At 39.7% G+C, this 18,586-nt stretch overlaps 1 pseudogene; it reads left to right on the top strand.

Moving 5' to 3' along the window:
• Positions 1-1,387: 1,387 nt before the first annotated feature.
• Positions 1,388-18,061, top strand: LOC128425217 (sterol 26-hydroxylase, mitochondrial-like; annotated as a pseudogene).
• Positions 18,062-18,586: the final 525 nt, after the last annotated feature.

Here is an 18,586-nt window from a genome sequence, read left to right as displayed (position 1 = left end):
AGAAGAGCTCGGCGATCTCTAATTAAGCAGAGTTCGCGCTAATGCGAGCTAACGCTGCTCCATTGACTCCTGTGTTAAGGAGCTAACAAGCTAGTAAATAGGCTAGCGTCTGTATGTCGCGGTCCACAGTCCATTTGAATGCATTCACTCGCAAGGCATTGTGTGTAGATTTTAAAATGTGTTGTACATATCTTTTTAGAAAACGGTTGTTAACAAAGGGGACAACCCTAAAACCTTAATATTAGATTTTCTTTACAGATGTCTGTGGGAAGAGACTTGCACAGACTTGCTCCAAATGGCATTACTTTTTGAGCTTTGGCTATGAAAATTAAGTGTGTGTGCTGAATGCATGTGAATAAAAACATTTGACAGAGTTTCAGTGGAGGCCTTTATCAGTGGGTAACTTAACAAAAAAAAACTGTTACTTAAATAAGGCATTCATATTCAAACTTAAACATACAAATCGAAGTTTTGTTAAACAAAAGCACCAGACCTTATCAATGAGGATCAAGAGAAATACAAATTAACCATGGCATTTTGAACTCCTCTTCCTGCTGGTTCATCTGCTTGATGTGGTGGTGGTGGTGGCTGCAGCTGTGGTACTTCTGCCTCAAGTGGTGGTCTGTCCAGGATGTCTTCATTCAGAGGAACTCTTCTCAATTGGGCAATGTTATGAAGAACAATGCAGGCAGATATTATATTGCAGGCCTGCTTCGGCTCCACACGAAGATAGTTCAGGCAGGCAAATCTGCGTTTTAAAACACCATTGATACGCTCAATTGTTCCCCTTGTTGCGCTGTGTGCATTGTTATACCTCTGCTGTGGGTCACAGTGACAGTAGCAAAGGGGGTCATAAGCCACCGTAGAAGTGGGTAGCCACTGTCACCCAGGAGGATACCATCCGGCGCAGTTTGTTGCAGTCTTCTGTAGAGATGACTTTCTCTTAGAATCCGTGCATCACGTACAGAACCAGGCCATCTCACAACACAGTTGGTTATTTTAAGGTCAGCATTCCCTAGATAACGTAGGGCAATAAGCACCTGCTCCTCCACAGGTAAGGCATGACTCCTTCTTGTAGGACGTTGAAGATGTGGGCGAAGAATTTCACATATATACAAAATATCTTCTCTTCGAAATCTATACCGTGCATAAAGCTCATCATTTGAGTACTGCTCAATGAAATTACCTCGTTGGACATACTGACGAGGCTTGTATCGTCTCTGACGGTGCCGCAGGACATGTACTATGGATGTCATGTTGCAGAAGCAAAGGTCATTGACCTAACGAGCCCAGTTTTAAAGTCTGTGACCTGTTCTTTCTCACCTGCTTTCAATTTAGCTTTATGGTATTTAAGGCCTTCCTTAGTGATAGGGCTTTCTCAGACAACATGGAGAAGAATAAAGGAAGTAATTTCACAACAGCAGAGACAACGGCCCTTTTGGAGGGAGTTCGTGCCAATTACCAGGCCCTTTTTGGAGGTTTTAGTGGTCCTGGACAGAGTTCTCTGTCCTCAAAAGTAAAAAATAAAATATGGGCCGACATAACAAGGCAAATTAATGCCACTGGTAGTGGCCAACGGCGGAGTGTTGAGCAGGTTCGGCTTAGGTGGAAAAACTTAAAGCAAAAGGCTACGAAGGACCATTCTGAGGCGAAAAACCCCCAAACAGGGAACAAGTCCATAAAACGTGGGGAGTTCACTGATACGGTTTTGGACATCATAGGAGGTGAGAGTTCCCAAGCCTTGTTTGGAATACTGCCAGCTGGTACAGGGGAGTCAATCGACCCCACGGAGCCTCTGAACCTGTCTGCTGAATTGGTCACCCTCACCCCTGTGGAGCTGGCATTTGAAGAGCCCAGCACAAGCCAGAGCCCTGTCTTGGAGGAGATGTGGAATCCACCGGCACCACCACCACCATGTAAGCGCAAAAGGCAAGCTGAAAAGGGGGATGGCTACAATGAACTACTGAAGGTGGAAACGGAACGGGCTCAGCAACAAATAATTCTAACAAATGAACAAATCTAACTAACACTTCTTAAACAAGAAGAAGTGAAGTTAAGAATTCAGTTGCTGGAAAAGCAGTTAAAAGACTGAAATGTATACTGCATAGTTTAACACTGTTTGTTTAATAAATCACATTGTTTTTCCTTCATAATTCCTTGTTAATTGGAGTTTGTAATGTCACTTACACGCAGTAGTGTGATGTTTATTCTGTGTTGCACTTCTGACGCCGATTTGTTAAAGCATTGCAGTGAACAGCGTGCATGTTTGCAGAAAAAAAAAAGGAACGTGAAAAGGAAATAAACATTGATCAAACAGCAGTGAAGCTTAGTTGTATTAAACAAATAACTTTGGGAGCAGTTACACTTCAACTGTTCAAATCTTAACATATAATCTCCCTCAAATCCACCTCTGAGGTGGGATCAGGGTGATCCAGATTTTTAGGATCAAACTGATCCAGATTTCCCACTTAAGTTTTGAAATACTCAACAGCAGCTTTTAATCCGGATCAAAGGCAGGATTGGATTGCCAAATCTGAATCTGAATCTTCAGGATCAGATTTGCTTTGAAATGACCGTTTTTAGGATCTGATCAGGATTTAATCCAATCCAGGTGGATTAATCCTGTCGGATCATTTTGAAATACCGGCCCCTGGAGCTCAAACCTGGCAATCCCTCATCCTCCCCTGGCTTCCTCTTTGGGCTGGGGGTCTGTAGAGGTGATCAAGATAGTAGGTTAGGTTAGGACGGGAGAATCATAAAATTCACTTGTAGGGTATTGATTCAAAAGGAGTACTTCCCTCTGATTAAGTTGCATGTCTCCAAATTTGTGCCACAGTACCGTTTCCTTGTCAGGTAATTCCTCCACATTTTCAGAGCGGACAGTCTTTCCCTCTGGTTCTTTGATGCCATGCATCATCTGAACGTGCTGATCCAACAGCACTCTTTTAGTGAAGGGCTGACTGAGAGCTGGACAGTGACTAGCAAAGCAGAGAGAAACATCAATTTTAACTCCAGTAAGCTGAAAAGTTGACATTTTATGCTCATCCTCAGGTTCACAATTTTAATTGCGTTGTTACTTAAAAGGTTTATGCCGGCCTCTGCTGTTCATGCTGGTCACTTTACTTGCCTTTATTGGGGGGTGCCAAACTAGCCATTGGGTTAGGGTTAGGGTTAGGGTTTACTGCAGCCTTTTGAATTTCTGATTGGCCTAACTTGATATTCTTCCTAACGCTAAACAATGATTACTCTCAATGCATAAAACTAAAACCGTCAAAGGCAGGGTACAATTTGGGGCATTTGTTTCGGAATTTCCGAGATAATTATCCCAGAAAAACAGAATAATTTTTTTTTAAGTGAATGTAATATGCTTCTGTAGAAGAAATCTTATTTTAAGTTCTAAACATATTAAGGGTGTTTTTTTCTCACGTTCTGTACGTCCTATAGCGACCATTACATTATGCAAATTAGGCGATGACGTCATTTAGCGACATCTAGCGACTTTTAGGACAGCCAATAGCTACTTTCCTTACTGAGGAGTTGGCAACACTGCTCACGGGCATCTGTAGACCTTCCGCAGCCCCTTGTGTTTGAGACAGTTGTGTCGACAGAGACTGTGGGAGGAACTGAAGGACTTGTCACACTGTCGACATGGGTGCTTCTTCAAGATCTACAATGTGAGCATGAGACTGTTTAAGGTAACCTAAAGAAATGCTTCATGAACACCATCTATCTATCTGGTTTCCCATTCCAAACACGATCACTTTTTCTGTCTTTCTATGCTAGAAATATGCAGAGAATCTTCTTCATTTTGAACTCACTTCCTGAGCGGGTATTTCAAAAACATGATGTGATCAAAAAAAAATGGCAATAAGAGTGAAGTCAGACATTCACCTTGCCATGTTCATGCCTCATATGAGCCACAAAGACCTCCCTGGAACTGAAGAGGGGAACTGTAGTCCCCACATGTGTATCTTGAGCTTGGAGGGCCTGAGGATTTACTGTTGCTTTTCTTTTGTGGCGAACGTGAAGCCACAAAAGAAGATTTCTTTTCTCCCTTGTCTTGACGATTAACATTTCCTCCATCTTTTTGTTGTTATTGCTGGGGCTGTTAGTGTTAATGCTGTTATTAGAATTGGTGGGCTTGATGCTGAGAGGAAGGTTGATGCCCAAGTTTGGTGGAACCTCGATGGTCTTCAGGGTTCCATGAATGACCTGGATGAATGATCTACAAATGCATATTGATTCCTATTTCTGAGTTTATATCATTAATGCTGGTATGTAAAACATTTCTAGAAAATTTAAATAGAAATTGTATAATTTTGCATGATATTCTGTTGCAGACTTAATGATGATGTTAGGAACATAAGTCAATATTAAACTCATTAACATGCATGAAATAAAAATTCTTCAATCTTACTTTGATAGGGGAGAGCGGGGTAATGTGGGACATCGGGTCATGTGAGACACCCCCTGTATCTAGGCAACGGAACACATTTGTGGTCATTTGACCATTATGTTTTCAAGCCCCTCCCATTCCCCCCTTGCCATGAAGGAGAAGTTGTTACTGGTGTTGTGGAAAGTATGTTTTTTCACAAAAAAATCTTTTTTTTCATGTAAAAGTAAATTTTCTTGCTTTGAACTTAATCAACTGTTGTGTCAAAACAAATTGAATCAGGTAGAAAAACTTATATCATACATGTTGGTGAACTTCCAACATATAAAACCATGTGATTGATGCTAGCTGAAGATTAGCCTGAATTGCTAAGAGATGTTGTTTTTGTAAAACGGTGGCTGTGGGGTAAAGTGGGACAAATGCTGTGGGGTAAAGTTTAGCACTTTACTCCACCATGAAGCACAAGTTAAGTTTATTCTTAAACATATTCTAGTGTTATATTACCTTATATATGTTTTATTTTTAATGTCATAAACATTGTAGAAAAGCCATCATGCCAAGAAACTATACACCAGGAAGACAAACTGGGGCCAAACACCCCTCGCAGAGATGGAGAGTGCAGCCGCTGAGGTCATGCAAGGAAAGAAGTCCTTAAGAAAAGCTGGAAGGGATAGAAATATTGACAAGACAACCCTCAGAAGATTCATAAAGAAAAAAGAGAAAGGGAAATTAAAATCAGTAGCCTGGGGTGCAGTAGCTGAGGTAAAGAGAATATTCACAGGTGAGATGGAGGAGGAGCTTGCCAAAAACTTGAAACAACTAGCTGACCAGTTCCATGGCCTTGCTCCAGTTAAGTGACGTGAACTGGCATTTGAATAAGCAGAGAAAAACAATATCCCTGTCCCTGCCAACTGGACAGAGAAACAATGTGCAGGTAAGCTAGGGTATGCAAGAGATCACATGAATCATAATAATCATAAATGTGATTAATTGACCAATCCCCAAGATTCTGTTACTAGTCCGATATTAGTGGTTGTCAATCTAGCTGTCAGGATTTTAACTATTACAACATGTGTTGTTATGGTAGTTTTAAAGTGGAAAAAGTAAGTGGACCACTTTACCCCGTAGCTGGGGTAAAGTGGGACACAAGACCACTTTTTTTAAAACAATCATATTTTCACTGCCCTTTGTCCTGAAGACATTCCGATCATTTCCATTGCTAAAAAACATCCTGAATTAATAGGAAATGTGTAAATTTTACCGATAATTCATTTGAGCTCGCCTAGAGGGGAGCAAATGTAAAAAATGTCCCACATTACCCCGCTCTTCCCTATGGTCCAACATGAGCTGTTTCTGCGCATAGTGCAAGGAGGAGTCAGGGCATTTGAACACTGAGACTTTATGATTGACAACATGCTGGTTGAAGTGTGCGCAGAGCAGGGACTGCTGAGTGAACACAGTGTCACACATGGAGCACTTGTAGATCAACCTGAAAAATACACACAAAATTGTAATATGAATTTACCGCACAACATTACAAGACTCAATTGGTACCTACATAGTGAAAGAGGTGTTAAGCGATTCTTAGCTGTAACGTGTGTTCTTATGAAAAAATGTTTATAGGGTAAAATGAAATTGTTTGAGGTCACAGTGACCTTGACCTTTGACATTTGACCACCAAATTCTAATAATTTTCCCTTGAGCTGAAGTGAAAGTTTGTGTCAAATTTGTGTCATTTCATTCTTGAGATATCATGTTCACAAGTGGGGATGGTTGGATTAGATGAACAAATGGACGAAGGGATGGACAAGCAGACAGACAGACAGAGAGACAGAGGGATGACCCAGGAACATAATGCTTCCAGCCCCTGGCTTCTGCCGACGTAAAACAAACTCCGGTTAAGCTACCATGTCTAACTCCAACAAATCCTGCTACTGACGAAGCAGCGAGGAAGGTTTTCCTGAGGGAAAGGAATTGGACATGGGTATTGGGTTACAGGGAAATGTGTCAGTGTGGAAGGAAGAGTGATGATGTGACATTGGAATAAAAGGGCTTGTCTGTTAATATTATTATTAGGAAACTGAAATAAGAGTCCCAGCTGTTGTTGAGTGTTGTGTTTCACATGAAGACATTAAACCTTCAGCTGTACCTAATGTTTTAAAGAAACTTTTGATTATAAAATTATTTCAGATCAGGATATGAAAATATAATTTTATGTATTGAAATATACAGTTCAGCTCAGGGTAAATTGTTTAATTTCAGATGGTAATGCAGCTTTAGGCTTGAGGCACAACAAGAGCCGAAACCACACAGAGCACCTGCTCCTTAACACCTGAATAATCAGTAGTGCTGAAGATGAATAGTGTCAGTGAAAGGCTGGTCCTGGATGCTGTATATGTGCGTGGGAATGTGTGCCAGGCGCAGTCTTGAAGGCCATAGGGCAGAGAGCACATTTGTAGAAGGTGTGGTATATTCAGCTAAATAGATCCCTTTAACATAGGTATAAACATGAATCACATGTTTAAGCATGCAGCCCTCATCTTCAGATTCTCCGAAATCCCTCCATGTATTTCTCTCACTCTAGGGAATGATCTCGGACCTGTTACTGGATGAATATAGAACAGAGATGGGCAAAGTACGGCCCGCGGGCCGTATACGGCACTTTGGGCTTTTTAATCCGGCCCGAACATGTTCAAATATAAAAAAAAAAAAATTTAATTGTTTTGAAACTCACAATTTAGTAGCACTAATGGCACTTACTTATAGCACTTTGTAGTTTTACTTCATTTTTGAAGAAATTGTACTTTCTTGCTTCTTGTTGTTCTGGGTTTGCACCCTCGGGGTTGAATGTACTTATTGTAAGTCGCTTTGGATAAAACCGTCAGCTAAATTAAATTTGACCGGGAGTGTGGTGTAGAGGGCTTGAAAGGGCAAATGATCTCCCTTCACTTTTTCGCTTTGCCCTGTGAGCCCTTCTGTAAAATGAGCGGATTTAGGAAATGAAAAGTGGACAATGACTGGCGAGTGTTTAACACTGAGTGGACAACAAAATACTTTTTCACTGAAGTGCAATCGAAGGCTGTATGCCTGATATGCCGAGAAACAGCTAAATTAAATTTGACCGGGAGTGTGGTGTAGAGGGCTTGAAAGGGCAAATGATCTCCCTTCACTTTTTCGCTTTGCCCTGTGAGCCCTTCTGTAAAATGAGCGGAATTAGATTCAAGAGTCAAATACCAAGGTAAGTTTTTTGGTGGCATTTGAAATAGCAAAGGCTAGCAAGCCTTTCTCCGAAGGCGGGTTTTGTTAAATTGCCTTGCAAATAAATGCTTTGCTACTTGTTAAAGGCCAAATCATTTCATGTAATGATTTTTATTATTATAAAAGTATATAAAAGTATTATAAAATTTTTTTTTTTTTTTTATGTCATTTAAATTAGTTCACAAAAACACTCCATCCATCTGGTCCTGGCCCGGCCCCTCTGTCAAATTTTAGAACCCATTGTGGCCCGCGAGTCAAAAAGTTTGCCATTGTCTAAATTGTATGATGTTTATTTCAAGATGCCTGATAGGTTTTTCACTCTCACTTTTTACACTCCATTTAGTTGCTTTATTGTTAAAATTATGCTGTAGGACGGATTGTTATTTTTGTCATCAAATCAAATCAAATCAAATCAAAGTTTATTGTCACATGCACCAATGACAGCGTCATCGGAGCAGTGAAATTCTTATGACATGGCAGGCAAACATCTACGCATTAGGCGACTTTACAAAAGAAAAAATAATAACATACTATGTAACATAACATATAACATATAACACAGTCAAGTGAATATTAAATTAAGTAATATGAATATATGTATAACATATAACATAGTCAAATAGATTCAAATGAAGCAACAGTTTTCAGGGTGAAGAAGTGGGGAATATTAAATAAGATAAGTATATGTGAAGTAAGTGTATTTGTATGATTCGGGAGCAGAATGTACATGGTGACTATTCAGAGGATAGAAAAAAAAAAAACATGCTATCTAACATAACATATAACATCACATCGTAATATATAATGTAGTCAAGTGAAGCAGTAGTTTACAGGGTGAATGGAATATTAAATTAAATAATATGAATATGAATATATGTATAAATATAACATAGTCAAGTCAAAGTCACATAGTCAAGTCAAAGTCACATAGTCAAGTCAAAGTCATGATCATACACCTGTATGTTTTATTCTTTTGATTATTTCAAAACTTGTTGTTTAGTCTCGAAGGGGAGAATATGTGGTATATTCAGCTAAATAGATCCCTTTAACAAAGGTATAAACAAGAATCACATGTTAAAGCATGCTGCCCTCATCTTCAGATTCTCAGAAATTCCTCCATGTATTTCTCTCCCCCTAGGGAATGATCTCGGACCTGTTAATGGATGAGTATAGAACATGGGTCTTACTCTTTAAGCACAAGATATGTCTTTATGAATACACCATTTCATTAACATTATATGCTTAGACACATGCAGTCATGTCCTGCCAAACCACAGGATTTGGGACGTTGTTGTGCCTTGGGTCGCAACCTCTCTATATAATGTGGCCTTGACTCCTGCAAATTCAGGCTCCTGCATTTGGCTGGGAATGTCTCCAGGTATACCATGGTGCCTGTCCTGATCTGTGAACTTCTTTGTATAAAACATTACTATACAAGCTAGTTCTGGGTCCGCGGAATCCTTCCTTCAACTTCACCATCATCGACATCTCAGGTGCTTAGCATATATGATAAAGGTCTTACAGTGTCTCCCCTGGAGGGAGACAGAGGGTTGAACACAGACTTGAACGTAAATTCAATTTAATTCAAATTTTCAAAAGATCTTTTTAAAATCAGTTTGATGTATTGTCGTTTAGCTTAGCTAAACAGGTGAAACAAGGTTAAAAGGTTACAAATAAAATTTGCCTATCAAAAAGGAAACACTAATGAAGCTCAGTATTATATATATCAGGAACTTCATCTTTCTTATTTATTCACAGTTCTCTGTTTTTCTAATCAGCTGATTGTGGGCATATATATATATATATTCAAAACATCTGGAACAAAGTCCCTCAAAAGGAGGACAAATGATATAAATAAAACAAAACCTTAAGTCAAAGACAACTGATAAAATTACACCAACGCACAATTTAATCGCAATGTCCAAAAAAGGATAAAATACACATAATAGCAAATATATATGTATATTTATATACGGGCCTGGGCCCGGACTCCCACCGACGATATGTGTCCAGTTCCGCCTCCCCCAGCAGCCGCAGCAGTAGCTCCGTGGTGGGAGCCACCAACCAACTGAAAGCGATGGATGAGCACGGACCCAATATATTGACCAACCTGTACTGGCTCTTTGTGAAGGGATACTTCCAGACGACTTCACAGATGCAGGTGAGTACTGTTACGTGTCTTACATGAACACTCATGTGGTTGACAGACTGCTGCTGCTATTCATTTTCACCTGTATCAAGACCTGGACAATAGAAGCTACAGAACTAACATGTAAATCATGAAAGACTAATAAGTCATTAATAGACGATAATAATATGTAATATAATCTATTTTAATTAAACATTTCTCAAAAACACTGACTCACTTCGATCCCTACCCCTGTTGGACTCTGAACCTACCCTGGCTGTAACGCTAACCAGTCATCAGTCTCCATGCGTTAACCCAACGAGGAAGTTCTTGAGTTGCAGCCAATCAGTGGCAGGATATGGGCAGGCCTTAGCTCGTCTAAGGTGGTTGGGAATAATGAGGCACTGTTGATACTTGCACATAATTCAGTGTTTCAGGTTTTGAATGTCCTACTACTGACACACATCCGGACTCTACAGTACAAGTACGCTGTAAAAATAAATATATATTTAAAAAAACTGTCTTTACATCTATAGAAAAATTTAAAATTTAATTTAGCAAATCATCCTCAACCATTCTACCCATTGGACTCCCCCAGAGCTTTTTTAATTGGTGCTTGGAAACCTGTATTTCTTTTGAGATTGTTTGAGATATTTATGAAATAACTGCAAGGGACATTAAGGCTTCGGCAACTGGAAACCCTGTGATGACAGCTGTGCCTGCTGATGAGAGCCTATAAACTCCTTCAGGCTACTTGATGGGAGGTTTATTGAAAAAAGAAAAGTAAATGAAGGGAAGTAAATAAGTAGTAGTTTAAGATAGAACCTGATCTACCTGTCCAGCCCCAAGGCACAAGAATGGACAGGTTTCATACAACATTAGGTGTTAAAGCTCAGCTTTGTTGGATTTATCCAAGAAAAGAAGAAGACAGCAAAGTGATTGAGACGCTGTTACCTAAATAAGAAACATTCAAACTTTCACTCAGCATCACAAATACACACAAAAATAAAAAAAAAATCAATTGAAGACACTCTATCCCACAAAAAAATATTTATTAACTCATATCATTTGCTCAAAGATTGAGCACCGCAAGATCTACGGTCCGCTGTGGAAGTCGGAGTTAGGCCCTCTGACCCTTGTGAACATGGCTCAGGCGGACCTGATAGAGCAGGTTTTGAGGCAGGATGGGAAACATCCGATCCGGACCGACATGCCCTTCTTGAGGTTGTACCAAGAGATGAGGAACCAGGCCTATGGACCCCTGACCGAGTGAGTGTACCTCTCTTAGCTTTACCTTTGTCTCTCAGGCCAGTCAGAGGACAAGTCCAACGACACTTTTTCCAAAAATTTTCACTGAATATCGGGTCTAGAGAGACGATTTAAAACTTATCAGAAAATGATTCTGCATCGTAAGAAAACATTTAGAAAATAACACAATTATGTTGAGCTCGACAATGCATTTTTTTTTAGAAGGGTCTGTGTCCAGTAGGACTGTAGATGCAACCTAAAGCTTAATAGATTGAAAAATCACTTGAGCTCCATTGTCAAATAGCCTTTTTACAATCTTAAAAAATGTTGCATTGTCTGACAGTACATGGTGTGCATCACTCCCCCGATGCTTTTCATTTATAAAAGTGCTTGCAGTGGGTCAGGTGGACATCCAAGAATTAGTAATGATCAGTTTCTTTGCTTTAAAAGCTAACACACAAGATTTTAAACAACCAACAACTATTTGATGTGTAAATGTAGTGTCTTCACTTCTGCCTTGTGAATGTTTTTTTTCTTTAACCCTAGAACACTATTGACAATTAGTAACACCATCACTAATGTCGGGTACATTTTACCTGATATAATACACCTGATAAAACATACCTCTCATAAAAATATATTAATGTACAACAATACATGGCAATTTGAAGTACTCTTCTTTTATATTCCCTGATATAACATCTCAGAAAACGAAAAAAGGTATCATGGGGGGGACCATATAAAAAGGCTCTAAAATTTGTGAAAAATTAATCAATGACAATATACAATGACAATATACACATTAATTATTACTATAACTAAATAAAATAATTAACAAATTAAATTAAATAACGTAAATAAAATACACTTTACATAAATTAGACAATCTAACGTACGTGTTGGATATTAAGAAAATAATACAACAGGACATACATAAACTCACATACCTGCAGTTGTGGAAACAAACAGTGTCTGCATGAAGTTACTGCGTGCTCGTCCCCTGTACAACATACATAGCGTTACTTAGCTTTCCCCTAACAACACAATGTACGCAGCAAACACACCTCTTCATCATCCCCCCCCCCGTCGGACAATAAAGTCACACTCTCTCTCTGTGTGTTGTGTTGTGAGTTTCTCTGTAACCGGTCGGGCCATTTTAGTGCACTTGTGAGTCCCTTTGTGGGAAACTGTTGGTCCAACCCCTCCCGATGGTTGTGCTAATGTTTTTGCTGCTATGTTAAGTAAAAAAAAAACATGAACTGAAGTCAATATTTGATTTGGTACATCTTCAGGGCAGCAATATGGAATTTCTTTAATTTTTAAAAAAAAATATTTAGCCAATAAGCTTAACCAGTAGTGCCTCTGGTTATGTGTTTAGGAGCCACTTTCACCTAATTTCATAATGTCAACAGACTGTAGGCCCCAACCGAGTGAGCGCACTCATGTAGTGTGGAGGTGTGGCCATGGAGGCAGTGGAAATGCTAGTGCTATTGCGACATGTACTGTATATCATTTGCCCCATAGAATACTTAGGGCAGTTTTTATCAAAGTTTTCATTTTAACAAAGACAAATCCCATACACTGAACATGGATAACGTTGCATTTCCACTTCCTCCCACTATCCAGAACTGAAGCCAAAATATCCCAGCCATCTTTCGCCCAATGCTGTGATATTTGAGCCAGTCTCAGCTATATGGGGGTGGAGCTTTGGTATCAAGGTATCGACCTATACACTCCTGATCAAAATCTTAAGACCAGTTAAAAAATGGCATGAATTTGCATTTTGCACTGTTGAATCTTAGGAAGGTTCTAAGTAGAGTTTCAAAATGCAAAAAGAAGAAATGGGAACAAGAGCCCAAAAGTTGTGAGCAGGCAATTTATTGAAAATAACAATTTAACTGAAGTAGGCTGTTCATCAGCTGATCAAAAGTTTAAGACCACAGCTAAAAAATAAAATAAAAACTCCTAAAACAGAAATGAAAGTGTCAAAAACTGACTCAGTAATGAGTAGCTCCACCATTATTGTTGATCACTTCAAAAATTCGTTTTGGCATGCTTGATGCAAGTGTTTCCAAAAGGCTAGTGCGAATGTTGCGCCAAGTGGTGAAGATGGCTTCAAGAGCGGCATCCACTGTCTGGAACTGAAGTCCATTTTTGTAAACTTCCCTTGCCATCCATCCCCAAATGTTCCCACCCAGGATGGTCCAAAAGAGTGATGTTATTCTCCTGGAAAATAGTCTTGGTCAGACGGGCATTGTGAATTGGAGCGTTGTCCTGCTGAAAAACCCAATCGTTACAGACGAGGGCCCTCAGTCATGAGGGATGCCCGCTGCAACATCTGTTATGGCCAGCCCAGTTTATTAAGTTAAGTTGGCTGGAGATTTATAACTTATTCTTGTTATGTGTTGTTATTGTTTACTCACCTCTCCTCTCGTTTCAGACTCCTCACTCCCTCGCTCGTGTGTGTGTTCCACCTGGGTGATTGTCAGCTCCTCCCTGATTGTTTTCACCTGGTCCTCATCACCCGGTGTATTTAGTCTGTGTGTTCCTGTGTGGCGTTGCCAGTTCGTCTTTGTTTCTCAATGTTCCTAGCGTTCCAGCAATTCCTCCTGATAGCCTTCCTGTTACCGATCCCTGCCTGCTTAACGGTTTACGTCTCTGCCTTTTCCCTGCCGGATACCCTGCCCTGTGATCGACTGCCCTCCCGTGTACCGACCTTGGACTGAAACGATTACGAACTCTGCCGCTGCCTGTCTCCTGTGGATTATTGTACCCATGTTTGGACTGCCGTGACGTGTACCAATATTCTACAGTAAAGCTGGTTAATTGCACCTTCTTGTGTCTCCGAGTCGTGCGATTGGATCCACACACCTGTCTGCACTCCTTACAACATCTCCACATAGCCAGCTGCTGTTTGACGCCCCTGCACAACCTGGAGCTCCATTGTTCCATTGAAGGAAAAAGCACCCCAGATCATGAGCGAGCCCCCTCCACTGTGCCGCGTAGAAAACATCTCAGGTGGCATCTCCTTGTCATGCCAGTAACTTTGGAAGCCATCAGGACCATCAAGGTTAAATTTTTTCTCGTCAGAGAATAAAACTTTCTTCCACCTCAGCGCCGGTGAGATTTTTTTGGGTCTACCACTTGATTTTTTTGTTCCATAACCCTGAGGATCTTTTAAGAAATGCAAAATGACTGTCTTACTGCGTCCAACCTCAGCAGCGATGGCACGTTGTGAGAGGCCTTGTTTATGCAGTTCAACAATCCTACCACGTTCAAAGACGGTGAGTTTTTTTGCCTTTGCCATCAAGAGATCTTCACAGTGTGATTACTTGACAGGAAATGACATGGAATCCAAATTTTTGCACAGATTTTGGCTTTTAAAGGCTGTAGTCTTAAACTTTTGATCAGCTGATGAACAGCCTATTTGAGTTAAATTGTCTCTTGTTCCCATTTCTTCTTTTTGCATTTTGAAGCTCTACTTAGAACCTACCTAAGATCCAACAGTGCAAAATGCAAATTCATGCAATTTTTTAACTGGTCTTAAGATTTTGATCAGGAATGTACATGTGCACAGGCAATAGCGAGTCAGTCGCAGCTGTCAATCATGACGCTTCCCTCTATTTTTACAACATCAAATAACTAAGTAAAACCAAACTGGGAAAATATGCACTTGAACATGCATCAGTGTGACAAGAACTACCTAAAATGACCGAAAACATTTTTCAGATAAATGTTGTTTGGCTCATGCCCAGATCTGCAAGAAAACCTCTTGGGGTAATTTACCTACGCCCAAGAGAATGTCTACCATTATGAATTGAGCGGCCATTTTTCGTGATTTGAAGCCTTGTACCATAACGGACTTCCTCTGCGGAATTAATCTTTGTGTGCAATCTAGTGACCTCCACAATGAGATATCATAGAAAAGATTGGGTTTTCTTTTTAGGGCATGCACATTTTAAATTCATTGTACATGAACAGATCTGCCCCAAACTGGAACTGGAGCCTCATTTCCACTTATTATCCTCCTCTTTTTAGGATTGGGGCCAACTGGCAGCGGACCCGCAGTATCCTGAACCCGTGGATGTTGATACCCAAACACTGTCGATCTGTCAATCATTTCCTCAAGGAAAGCCACTCCCACTCCCACTGAAAAACCCCCGAAAAGTAATGATTTCAATGAATGACGGCTACGAGTTAAGATGATAAAGCATCCAACTTCTTCTCTTCAACCTTTCTAGATGGTTTATATCTTTATTATTTATTAACAATTCTATGCCAGCCTGGGAGTTGACAGTGCAAACAATCTCACTGCAGTTGTCCTTGACTCTTTCACTCCTGCATCAGATCTTACAGCTTTAAATGAGTTTTACTTGAGTGTTTTGTTACTTTTGTAACTTTATGTAGTTGGAGCAGAGAATTAACTGTCTGGAGAGGAAGTGAGCGTGCTGTCATTCAGGCGTTTTCACTCTGGCACGGCTGCACAGTCATTTGGCCTTGACCGCTGAATAGATACAGGGAGATAAACTGTGGGGTTGATTCCAGCGTTTGCTAGAATCACATAGGAAGGATTAGGTTCATTACATGACCTCTAACCAAAGACTTTGTTACAACAGCTTTAAAAAACCCTCCCTCAGGCATGATCAATGTTAGAAACTCGGGTAACTCTGTAAACATGCTTGTTTACTTTCTTGCTGAGAGTTAGACTAAAACCGACTCTGCGAGCTAATATTGGAACAGTAAGTATGAAGCTTTGTTTAAACACTGACATTAAGGAAAGAGCCCACGGCTCCACCTACCAGTCCTTTTATCAGCATTTTCAACCAAGGAGGATATGTTTTACATTTTTGTTTTTTGTTAGTCAGTGGATTTTTAAAGTCAATTTTAGCCACTTAGTTGGCTCGTGGAAATCTAGTGGAAAACCTGCAAATCTATTCATAATATTCATAATGACTTTATATTCCTTTTATTTACATTTTTTTGAATGTAGGTATCTGTTCAGTGTTGTTTGAGACACGTATGGGCTGCTTGACCGAGGTTTTGCCTGAGGAAACCAAAAAGTTCATTACCTCCGTTGGGAAAATGTTCCACCTCAAGCAGGTCGTGATCCTCTTCCCCAGGTCCCTGTGGCCCTACCTTCCCGCTTGGAAACGGTTTGTGTCAGTCTGGGATCACCTCCTCAAAGTCGGTAACCTAAGCAACGGCAGCCTCCGAAGATAAAGTGGAGCATGTTACAACCCCCTTAATCACTGATTTTCTTTGAGTTCACCTAAATTAACTTTTTTCTACATTCCACATCATTATGCAAATAGATTAGATTAGATTAGATTCAACTTTATTGTCTTTAAAAAGTACTTATACACCGAAATGCAGTTTAGCATCTAACCAGAAGTGCAAAAAAAAAGGCAGTAAAAGTGCAGAGTATTGTGCGTATTTAAAGTGGAATGTAAATAAATAAGATATGTACAGTAAGAAATATATATTGGATAGCACAGTATTAACAGGTATTGTCTGATATAAGAACTATGAGCAAGATAACTATATACAAATATATGAATATGAATATACTGTAGGACAGTGATTTTCAACCTTTTTTGAGCCGCGGCACATTTTTTACATTTACAAAATCCTGGGGCACACCACCAACCAAAATGACACAAAATGACACTATGGCCTAACACAGTACATATAATACATATAATTAGTAATATAGTTTCTAAATGTATTAAAAAGCACTATTTTAAACTATTTCAGCTCTTTATTACTCTTACCTTTTAATGAGGTATTGAATCAGATTTATGAAACAATCTTTGATTTAACTAAACTTTATTTAACGGAGACATATTATACCCATTTTATCACAGTTGATATGGTTCCTTGGGGTCTTAATGAAATGTCTGTAACATATTTTGGTCAAAATACCACAAGGATCATTTAAAACAGGACCTTTTAACCCTGTCTAAAACAGATTGACCTGTTTTGAGTGCCAATAGTTACTCCCGCCGTTCACCCGCGCTTCATTGAATTTCTTCACTTTGACATTCAGAGCACTGGGCAGAAACCGATAAGATTTATTCAATCTCTTTCGTGAACCTGGTCTCTGATGTGAGGAGTTCTTTTAAAGGCGTTTTTTGTAGAGCAAGAAGTTTCATGACTGCTGGAGGGAGCATACCTCACACACCCGCTGTTCAGCGACAAGATGACGATCACTGAGACTCTGGCAAGCATGACTGAGATCCTGCTGGCAGGAGTCGACACGGTGAGTTGACTCAGTGTGTGTTCACTCTGTGGAAGGGACGAGTCCAGTCTGCAAGAGGCTTACAAGACAAGTACAATAAAACAAAGAAAGAAACCAGATTAGTGGCATCAATAAAAAAAACTAAACAAATAAAACATCTTGATGGTTTTCGAAGATTAAGAAACAAAGTTCGCTAACTTAGACTCATAAAAGCATTACAATAATTTCAACAGACCTTTTATTTCATGGGATATAGATACTTAATTTAAATTATATCAAAATAAGTGCAGTACAACCTTTAATTTACAATTCACGCAACCTGTGGACAGGAATCATGTCCTTGATAAGTTTCCTCTAACACAAGATTTAATGTCTAAAATTTGCTGGATTTCAATATGTTTGTATTTTGGTCTAACAACCATTTCTTCAAATATAGTACAAACATTATTCTAATTGTGCTCAAGCTCAATGTGTGGCCTATGACCCGTGACAATTTTTGTGATTTACTCCAGGGAAAAACATATCCATGCTACAAGGGGTTTGAATGTACTATTGTTAACACAATTATAAAGATAAAGATTATACCACTTCATACCCTGACAGCTTTAGCAACAGATAACAGTGCGAGTGGCTCTCCAACACTATCTCCTGGAGTCTGTACCACCTGGCAAAGCTGCCAGAGATCCAGGAACAGCTGAACCAGGAAGTCATTTGCCCCGGAGACAAGATGACGTCCAGCAAAGACATCGCTCAGATGCCATACCTGAAGGCCATCGTCAGGGAAACACTAAGATAACATGGCATCTTTGTCAATGCATTTTATCAATAGGACATTGGATGGATTATTTGAATGTTTAAAGTGTGTTTGCTCAGGATTGAAGGACCCAACATTACCTCTTGTTATTATTATAATATTTCCTGCAAATGAATTGGCTTTTTGAGGGCTTTAACATGCTCAAATTCTAACCAAAATTTGCACAGAGTCAGAAAGTGGTAAAAATATACGTATTCTGGAGGAATTTTTAATTGGCGTCGCAAAATGGCTCAACGGTGCCCCACGAGACCCCCGGAACATGTTCACATTGACCGATCTTCACAAAAATCAATACACAGTGAACCATGACCAGACAAACAAAAAAGTCTTAGGTGCAATTTGAAAAAAGCAACAGGAAGCCTGTTATTTGGCATTTAGTGGCCATTTTGGCCATATTACAAATTTTACTTTGAGGTACTTGTACCAGGGATTACATCAGGTCCACTTCAAATTGAGATGAGTGTCATCACAACAATATGGAGATACAAACTAACTGCGAAATCGATT

The sequence above is a fragment of the Pleuronectes platessa genome, chromosome 19, assembly GCF_947347685.1.
Source record: "Pleuronectes platessa chromosome 19, fPlePla1.1, whole genome shotgun sequence".
Classification (NCBI taxonomy): Eukaryota; Metazoa; Chordata; class Actinopteri; order Pleuronectiformes; family Pleuronectidae; genus Pleuronectes; species Pleuronectes platessa.
Note: the sequence above shows the minus strand (reverse complement) of the source record. Positions and strands in the feature narration are given on the sequence as shown.